General features: G+C 34.4%; 1 protein-coding gene across 2 annotated transcripts in view; it reads right to left on the minus strand.

The window, feature by feature from the left end:
* LOC126267105 (polyisoprenoid diphosphate/phosphate phosphohydrolase PLPP6) overlaps nt 1–3,469 on the minus strand; it is a 54,029-nt gene extending 50,560 nt beyond the window's left edge. The window contains exon 1 of one of the 2 annotated variants that reach the window (XM_049972002.1): nt 3,282–3,469. The gene's annotated coding sequence lies outside the window, so the exon portion shown is untranslated. Of the gene's footprint in view, nt 1–3,265 lie in introns of both variants that reach the window. The other variant, XM_049972003.1, reaches the window with a different exon arrangement.
* Nucleotides 3,470–9,170: the final 5,701 nt, after the last annotated feature.

Here is a 9,170-nt window from a genome sequence, read left to right on the forward strand (position 1 = left end):
TCATGAAGGCCAGATTAGACTCTTTACAGTGCATACAATGCTTTCAAGAGAGCATTCTTCCCACTCTCCACATTTGAATGGACTTGGAAGAAAACCTAATATGTGATGCAATGGGATGTACCTTCTGTGACACACTTAAAAGTAGTTTACATTGAACAGACAGATCCTTTAAACACAGCATATTAGGTGTGCTGTCATTTCTTACTTTCCGAAGGAAAGCCTATCTTATTTCTGCATTACTTTGTTCATTTCAGCATTTTGTACAATTTAATGAACTTTACAGCATCAAAGACTTTATGAAGATACACAAAAAAATCAGCACCATTTATTTGGAATGTCTTCCATTTTTCTTTGCATATTCAGAATTTTATCACACAGGATGTGATCAGGATTGACTTTTTTCCAGCTAATATTAATAATAGATGGAGCATGCATGGTCTCTATGGGCAAGACATTGTTTCTCATGAGTAAGGAGACCCCAATTTATTTGCCTCAAAGCTTTTTCAGTGTGAAAATCATTCCTTAAGTGTCAGTAGATTAAGTACTACAGTTGAGAGTCTAGATGTAGCAAACCACCAAGCAGTAGTGTGTCTGCAGTTTTTACATGGAATTGAAGAATTCCACTACAGTGACTTCTGATGTGTTCTTCAACTATATCATGAGATGGATATCTGATATCAACTTGAAAAGATGAAATTATGACCAAAGTGCACGAACTTTTTCACTGTGCTCAACGGTTAAGTTTAACAGCATAAAAATTATACTTATGAAATCAATTGTAAATTCCATTTTGACTGATGATTTGCAAATGTGACTGCTGCGTGCAAAGCTAGTGCTGAAGATATGACAAAAACTGCAGAAGGAACACCATGTGACTATTTTCGTTGACAGCTGAGCTATTCACAATCAATAATGTAGTTCTTGGTTTAGTACAGAGCAAAATGAAGCTGAAAAACATTTCATGATCATTGAGCTGGTTCTAGCAACATTCCTAGAAGCATCTGACCGGCCTTGTGCTTGCCAGCTTACAGAAGAAATAAGTGCTGGCAGTAATGCAGATTTTGAAGAATATTAACTCTATGTTGATGTATCTTGGATAACTATCATTTTTATGACTTCATCCCAATGCTGGTTGAACAAACGCCGTAGTCTTCAATTAGTAAGTGTAAGATGTTAGACTCATCATTCTATAAGTTTTCATATATCTGTTCATGCATTTTGGCAGCTCAATGAAAATATTTTTTAAATTCTGATGGTAAGTCTACTCTCGCATACATTTTTGACACCAGCTCAAACAATCTGCAAGTTCCTACACCTCCGACTGGGATCAACTCGGGCATTTGTTTCCAACTGTCTGCTTTGTTCTGTGATATAACTGTGCTGGGTGACGTCATGGTGGAGCAGTGTACTTGAAATGTACCCTGTTTGCAGATGTGTTGGAGTATGTGGTAGCACATTCTAGTATGGGATGTTTGTTTCTAAATTGTTTATGAGTGTTGTTAGTGATATTGGACTCTGAGTGCTGCTTGTGATAAAAATACTGGAAGACTTTTATTGGTTGGCAGTTATGGGCAACAGATTCATTTCTGGTTTGGAAGTATTATTGCCATATGTTGTTTATGGTTCTAGATTTAATTTTGTATCTAGTTCTTTGTTACAGATAAGACAACAATGTTCACCAAGGGGCAACATGTTGAGCACAATTATACTCCTATTTTTCTTTGATTTAAGTGCCCAGGAAGTGAAATGTTCTGTTTGTGAGAAGGTACCAGACTGCATCCTGGACCAGGGATCACTATATGTGGCATCATCGGGGGTAACATATGACATTCTATCTGGAGAGGTATCTGGTTTGAGAAGTCTTGGCTTGCTATTTGATGATATATTTTCTCTGTCACTAGATTTGTGTGTGATACTACTTTGATCGGTACAAATATTTTCACTTTTTTAAAACTGTAGTATGTATGACGTGCATTTCTTGTCTACTGAAACTGGTATTCATTAAGTTATTTTACTAACTATTTTGTTGTATTGTTGGTAATTGTCTGGGACTGTGAGTGGTACGAATTGTGGCGTTTGATGTACCTACATTAATGAGATTGGGTTTCCAGTGTTAGTTATGTTTCTGTGGTACCCTGAACGGGTCAATTGACAATGGTGGTGATTTGTTTTGTTGGTCTTCACGATTTTTTTGCTATGTGTATTGGCGTTGCTTTCCGCTCTTTAGTGTGATTTGGTTTGTGGCGTTTTTATTGGTATTTCGTGTTCAGCTATAGTGCTCAACTGATATTGTCGATACCAGCTCTTGTTGGTGTGTTGGTTTTCATTTTATATGGTGCGATCTGTTTCAGTATTTTTGTGGTGGTGCCACTCTCTCAGGCTGAGGTACAGGGTGTTCGGAAATTTCCAAACTTGCAGAGGGAGTGAGTACATAATATCTTGAATAGGAACCACGCCCGGAAATGTACCATTTCCGCCCTACGACGGTTTCAGTTCAGATGTTTAACTCATCCACTTCTGCTTGATGAACTGAATTAAGCGTAACGCAGAACAATTATTTGGTAACAATTTGAAAGGAAACATCCTGTAACCATGGTCAATGAAACACGTAACGAACTTATATAGTTCCAAATCAAAAAGTAACCCAACATGCTGTACGTACGGAAGTAATGTCGCACGAACAAGATATATACAAACTACTGCAATACTTTCGAAATCAAACAATACCAGATTTAAACTACCTTCCAGAAAAATTAACATAATAGTGAATGGGGAGTTCTACTTCAATTCCTAGAACGAAAAAAATTAACAAACGGGATTCTAAATTAACTGCGCCAAACGTAAAAGTATGACTGCAACTTGACCTCATAATCTTGTCGCGTTTTCTAGACTGATTCGCAAACAGAAGTGATACATTTAATAGCACGCTCACGTAATGGCACTAACACACGTACTATGTGCTCGCCATTGGATTCCAATTATGTTTTGGGGCGTTGACAGGCACATACAAGTACGACTACAATTTGTAACTACAGTCCTGTGTCAACATTTCAATCGCTGATCCCTGGAATATGATGCAATATTCATTACGTCACATTCGTCTCTTTACTGTCAGCATTCTTCGCTGGCACAATGGAATGAATCTATTTGAGACACTTTTATTCATGATTTATTTCATCGAAATATATCTTATTACTAAAATAAACATTGACCGGAACGGCAATGTCGCAAAAATTGCACCCGAAACTATGATTACTTAACTCACATTTGAGTATATGTACCTGTAGTTAAATCACTGTCTAGCTGAATCTCTTATCTTCGCTTTTTCCAGATGCTTTATCTATTCGCATAATCTCTATAAACAGACGTCAGTCACACGTACACGATACTACCAAAGATGACTATCGACTGTATTTATTTTTAAAAACCGAAGATATGACAAAATGTTTTCTTGTTCTTGACAACAAAGAAGTTAGAATATAGAATCTAAGCACCACGGTTGAGAACAAAGCTAGAAAATACGGTTGGTCTTTGGAAAAGACGTTTTCAAAGCCTTTCCTCTGCAAATAAGGCCATGGATCAGCAAAAAAATGAGACTCCTATAAAATATTTGTGTTGGAAAGTGATTTTTATAATTTACTTCTTAATAAGCCAGTTGTTATTTAATATTATACAAAATTAATACAATCAAATAATATATGATTTTAAAATTATTTACGATAGTCTAGTTATGAAAAATCTCATTTATCTCTATCTGGTTCTCTGTATGGTTGTAAAGCGTCTCTCAAAAAATAAATTCAGTACCGATATGAATTCAGATGTACTATAAATGTTACACCATTGTGAAAGGAATTGTACTCTGCATATAAAAAAAAATGACTCGTTCCATATCTTTGTAAGTGCAATGTAGCAGGGCCTACGATACATGTAGTTAGTTAGTTCATTAGTTAGTTAAGAGTCACGACCTATGGATCATTTTGCACTATAAATTGTAATGATGTTGAAAGAGTCATTTTACATTCACATTGCAAATTAATTTGTAAATATGGCTACATGCTGAACATTTACAAGATTTTTAAAATTTTTAATTTTATTAATTTTTTAAATGTACAGATATGAGTTAGTGATTCCTACCCACCACCCTTTGATAATTACAATAATAGAATTCTTCAGTGAAACAGAAGGACTCATCAAGGAGAAACTTTCTCAGTTTGTTATAAAGTATTACTTTCCTATATGTCACATTTTGTGTCACTGGGTAAATGATCAAAAATTTTTGTTGCAGCACTGTGCACCCCTATTTGTTGAAAGGAAAATCTTAATGTGAACTAATGAATCTCGTTTTCCTTGTGGTATTGTAATTATGGACATCATTGCTCCTCCTGAACCATAGAGGACTACTTACAAACAACTTCATTAGAGAATAAATATATTGTGAAGCTGTAGTCAGAGCACATAACTCTTTCAATGGATGCCTACAAGATGATCATGGGTGAGTATGACATATTATTCTTACAGCACATGATTGAGAAATGAAGATTTTCTTTCTTAAAGATGAGTACCCCAGAACATTATTCCATATGAGATTATTGAGTGAAAATATGCAAAGTATATCTACTAAGTGATTTGACTCATTCTAATATTTCCAGTTATTTTAAGTGCAAATGTTACTGAACGAGAGTTCAGTTCAGTTTTTTTTTTCAGTTTAAATTCTCTTCAATATTGATCTGCAATAACTTTTATGTTTCCTCTCTGTTTATTATTTCCTCAGCAGGCATCACACTTATCATTGGTGTAGTATCCCTAGATGTGGAGAACTGAATACATTGTGTCTTTTTGAAATTCAGGGCGAGAGCACTTGCAGGAAACGAGTCCACACTTTCAAGAACATTACTTACGATTTTCTCTGTGTTTTTATGTATGTGTAGATTGTTTACAGAACATCATTCACATGTGTGAGGAACAATAGTGGACCTAAGACTGAATGTTGGGAAACCCCATATATGATTCCTCCCTTGTCAGATTTATATCTCCAGATTATATTGGTTAATTTACTAAGAAGAACTGTCTGCATTCTTTTGTTTGGATTTTTAATTTAACTAGGAGAAAACAGTAATTCATACAATCAGCTGCCTTAGGTAGGTCTCAGAATATACCAAGAAGCACAACTTTATTATTTAATGTTTGTAAAAAAAAATGGTGGGTGAACATATAACAAGCATTGTCTTAGAGAAACTCTTCTGAAATCCAAACTGTGATTTACTAAGAATATTATTGTTGCTAAGGTTAGATGGTACTCTAGAATACATCACCATCTCAAAATTTTTGGAAAACTAAGTCAGCAACGAAACAGGTCAGTAGATATTGACATCACTACTATCATCTTTCTCATGAGTGGTTTCAGACTCTCAGGAAAAATGCCTTGAGTTAGTGATGTGTTACATATTCCAGACAGCCCATTCTTGTTATATAAGTACAAATCTTTGAAATTGTATTGGAAATATAATGAAAAGCAGATGACATTTTATTTTTGAGAGAATGTACAATTTTCTTAATTTAGTTGGTGATACATTCATATGATTGAATTTTATGAGAGCTACTCTTTCAACAGATTTCTGTGATTTTTCTCTTGAATTGTTGGTCTGTATACTTACTACTATATTTAACAAATGATCATTAGATATATATGCTACCTGTACTTCGTCATTTGCAGCTGTTTTATTCAGTTCAGTAGTGATGTTATCCCGTCCTGTGGCTGGTTGTCTCTTGTTCCATTACATTCAATAGCCGTGAGTCTGTTGTTGGAATAACTGATTTCTGACATGATGTGCCTGTTTCTTGACTTTTTAATAATGTTTCTTAGTAATTCGGGAGAATTTTTGAAGTGGTGATCTATATTTAATAAGTTTACTTTATAATTGTTATTGGAAAGATCGCCTTAACAATAACAGTCATTGTTCTACTAATACAGTTTTTGATAAGATTTTTTCATCTTTTTTAAATATGTTTGGACCAATCTTCCTCAGTACAGATGTAAAGTTAGTCCCAACACATGTGACACAAATGGCCATAGGCATCAGAAGGCATGATATACTTTTCAGCTAGCCAATATAAAAACATATTGTTGATGTATTAAAATTTTTATAGACTCCACAAAACAGGTATGGCTAAGCCAAGACATTTAAGAGCTCGAAAGGATTATAAATATGGATCAATGAGACTAAGAAACAACATAACTTATTGAGTATAAAGTCATCCAAAAGTAAATGCAACAAAGTATGGCAAGTAGAAACCTCAGTGGTCAAAGACAAAAAAAGAGGCTGTAGATGTATAAAGAGTTGAATTTAATAACTTTTCTATACAGTCAGTTAATGTAATTTGTGAAAGCACTGTTAGGCCTTATGAAACTGCATCTTGATACCATAAAATGTTATAATGTAAGCTATGCATTGAGAAACAGTTTTTTTTCTGAGAACTGACATCAGATGTTGTTTTAAGTATTGTAAGTAATTTTACACCTTCTGATAGTGTAGATGTATATGATCTTTATAATAATATATTAAAAAAGATAATTGGTTGTGTAACATTTCCCCTTTCTTATTATATAAATAAATGTTTCAATTAAGTTGTATTTCCAAAGGTGTTGAAATTATCTAAAATTGTGCACACTTATAAGAAAGGAGAGAGTAATAATTGCCCTCCAGTCATCGCCTAGTATCTCTGACACTATTTACATATAAAGTTGTAGAATTCATCGTCTCTTGCCAGTTATGTGATTATTTGGAACACAATAACGTTATTCCTGGGCTTTAGGAAGGCAAATCTACTGTCTTTTTAATTAAAGAAGTGATTAGTGCTTATAAGGAAAAGAACTTTACTCTGGCTACTTTTTGTGATAATAACAAGGTCTTTGACTATGTGAAGCATAATTCGCTTCTCAACAGATTAGTTTATTGTGGAATCATTAACAACAAAGTTGGTAACGTTTTTCAATCATTTCTCAAAACCATAACCAAACCATGTATATTGAAAAGGTGAGATCATAGGTAGCTGAAATTAATTGTTGTGTGCCACACGGTTCAGTTTTGGGACGTTTATAATTTATTCTAATGCTAAATGAGTTGCCATTTTATACAAATTCACTCCATTCCCTTTGCTGATGATACCACTCTCTTCCACGTCAGTTCCAACTTTGACCGCCTTCAAACTACAATTAAAGACACCCTATCACAAGTTTGAGGGCTATCCAGAAAGTAATAGACATTTTGAAATAAAAAATTAACAATATGGAGAAACCAAATTTTATTACATAAATTTTAAAAGTACACTCTTTAGCTATTTTTCTACATAATCGCCATTCAAACTGAGACATTTATCTTACTGTGGCACAAGTTTTTCAATATCATATCTGGAGAAATCTGCTGCCTGTGAAGGCAACCACTGATTTATACCAGGCTTGGTGCCAAATATGTGATCGTAAAACGACGATTGTCAAGTGTGTTTCTTCGTTGATTTTCATCACCAGTTCGTCAGTCACATGGCTAGGCCTACCACTGTGGTCCTCATCGTGAGCACTGGTATGAGTGTTTTGAAAAGGTGCACCATTGTCTCAGTCAGCTTTTATTCATGATTCCTTTTCTGTACACAACATTGAGGTCATGATAAATGTGAACTGGTTTGCAGTTTTAGCCACCAAAAGCCTAATTACAGAACTCACCACACAAGTGGTGGATTTTTCTATTGCAGCACACATTTTAACACACCACAGAAAGCAAAACAGAGACACTAATCACTGCTGGATATGTACTGAATGTAGGAACGTTATGGCGACAAGAAGGCGGCTGTAGCCCCAGATATACCGATAGACCAAGACTGTTACTTCATGGTTAGTCCTTGTATCAATCTGGTTTGGTTTTGAGCTAATGGATTTTTGCTCAATGAGAGTTAAACCCAGCAAACTGGATTTAGTTTAAGAAATTTGTCAGTAGAAGACTTTTTAGGTAGTGTTAAGTTTTCAGGTATTGTCATGAATAGTAAATTGTCCATGTATTTAATAAGTTAGTGCAAGGTTGGCTCGAGTGGTGTACATGTTAAGAAATTTTTTTAAAAAAACTTATGTATCTTTGCCTTCTATAAGATCAACTTGTTTTGCTTTTTTCCACAGTGCTATATGCTACAGGTTTTTTTCAGACAATATAACATATGTTCGTGATATTTTGATACTTCAAAAGAAACTCATTTATAAACTCAGGAAACCATACCTATTACAGACCATTGTTTATTGATCTAAAAATATCAACTGTAATAAACTTGCACATTTACACTGTTATCTTGTACTTGAAGAATAACTTATCAGAATGCTGACTTAGACAGGAGTTGCACTCTTATCGCGCCAGAAATAATAGGCAAACTGCCATATCTTAATGTAGACTTAGGCATACTGTAGTAGTAGTAGTAGTAGCTTTATTCATCTGTAGATCTCTTTTTACCAGAATATAGGATATGTCAAAGTATTTACAAATTTAGATCAATTTAAAATAAGCTAATTAGTACACACATGTATTTACAGACTAATTAGAGACAATCATTAATTTACTCCTGGTATACAATACTTTTTTTTACAAATAACTTATTAAATAATGTAATGCCACATTGGTCACTCATATCTCATTATCAGTCACTGCACACACTATACACACGTTGTTTCATAACACTTCACTCGCTACACACACACACACACACACACACACACACACACACACACACACACACACTCACTGTGATCTCTGGGCCGTTCTCTGTAATGCAACTTTCCATTTGCTATCCTGAAAAACTGAGTCAGCATCCCTCCATAATGAGTGATATGTTGAGCACAGACGGAGGAAGAGGTGTTAGTATTGTGCTGTGCATAGCTTGAGGGTAAGTATTTCTAAAAATGAAGTAAAGAAGGAAAAAACATAAAGTGAAGGTGTTATGTGGAATGTTGGCCATTTTATAATCATTATTTATATGTATAACATTTTTTATCAAACCTCTACTCTGTTTTACTGCCATATCTTAACGTATACTATCTAAATCAGTGCACAGCTATGAAGTTGTAAGTATAAAAATGATCACATGCTGCTTATAGAATGGGTAGAAGCTCAATTTGACTTATTTAAGTGTAGAAT

The sequence above is a fragment of the Schistocerca gregaria genome, chromosome 4 (genome assembly GCF_023897955.1).
Source record: "Schistocerca gregaria isolate iqSchGreg1 chromosome 4, iqSchGreg1.2, whole genome shotgun sequence".
NCBI lineage: Eukaryota > Metazoa > Arthropoda > Insecta > Orthoptera > Acrididae > Schistocerca > Schistocerca gregaria.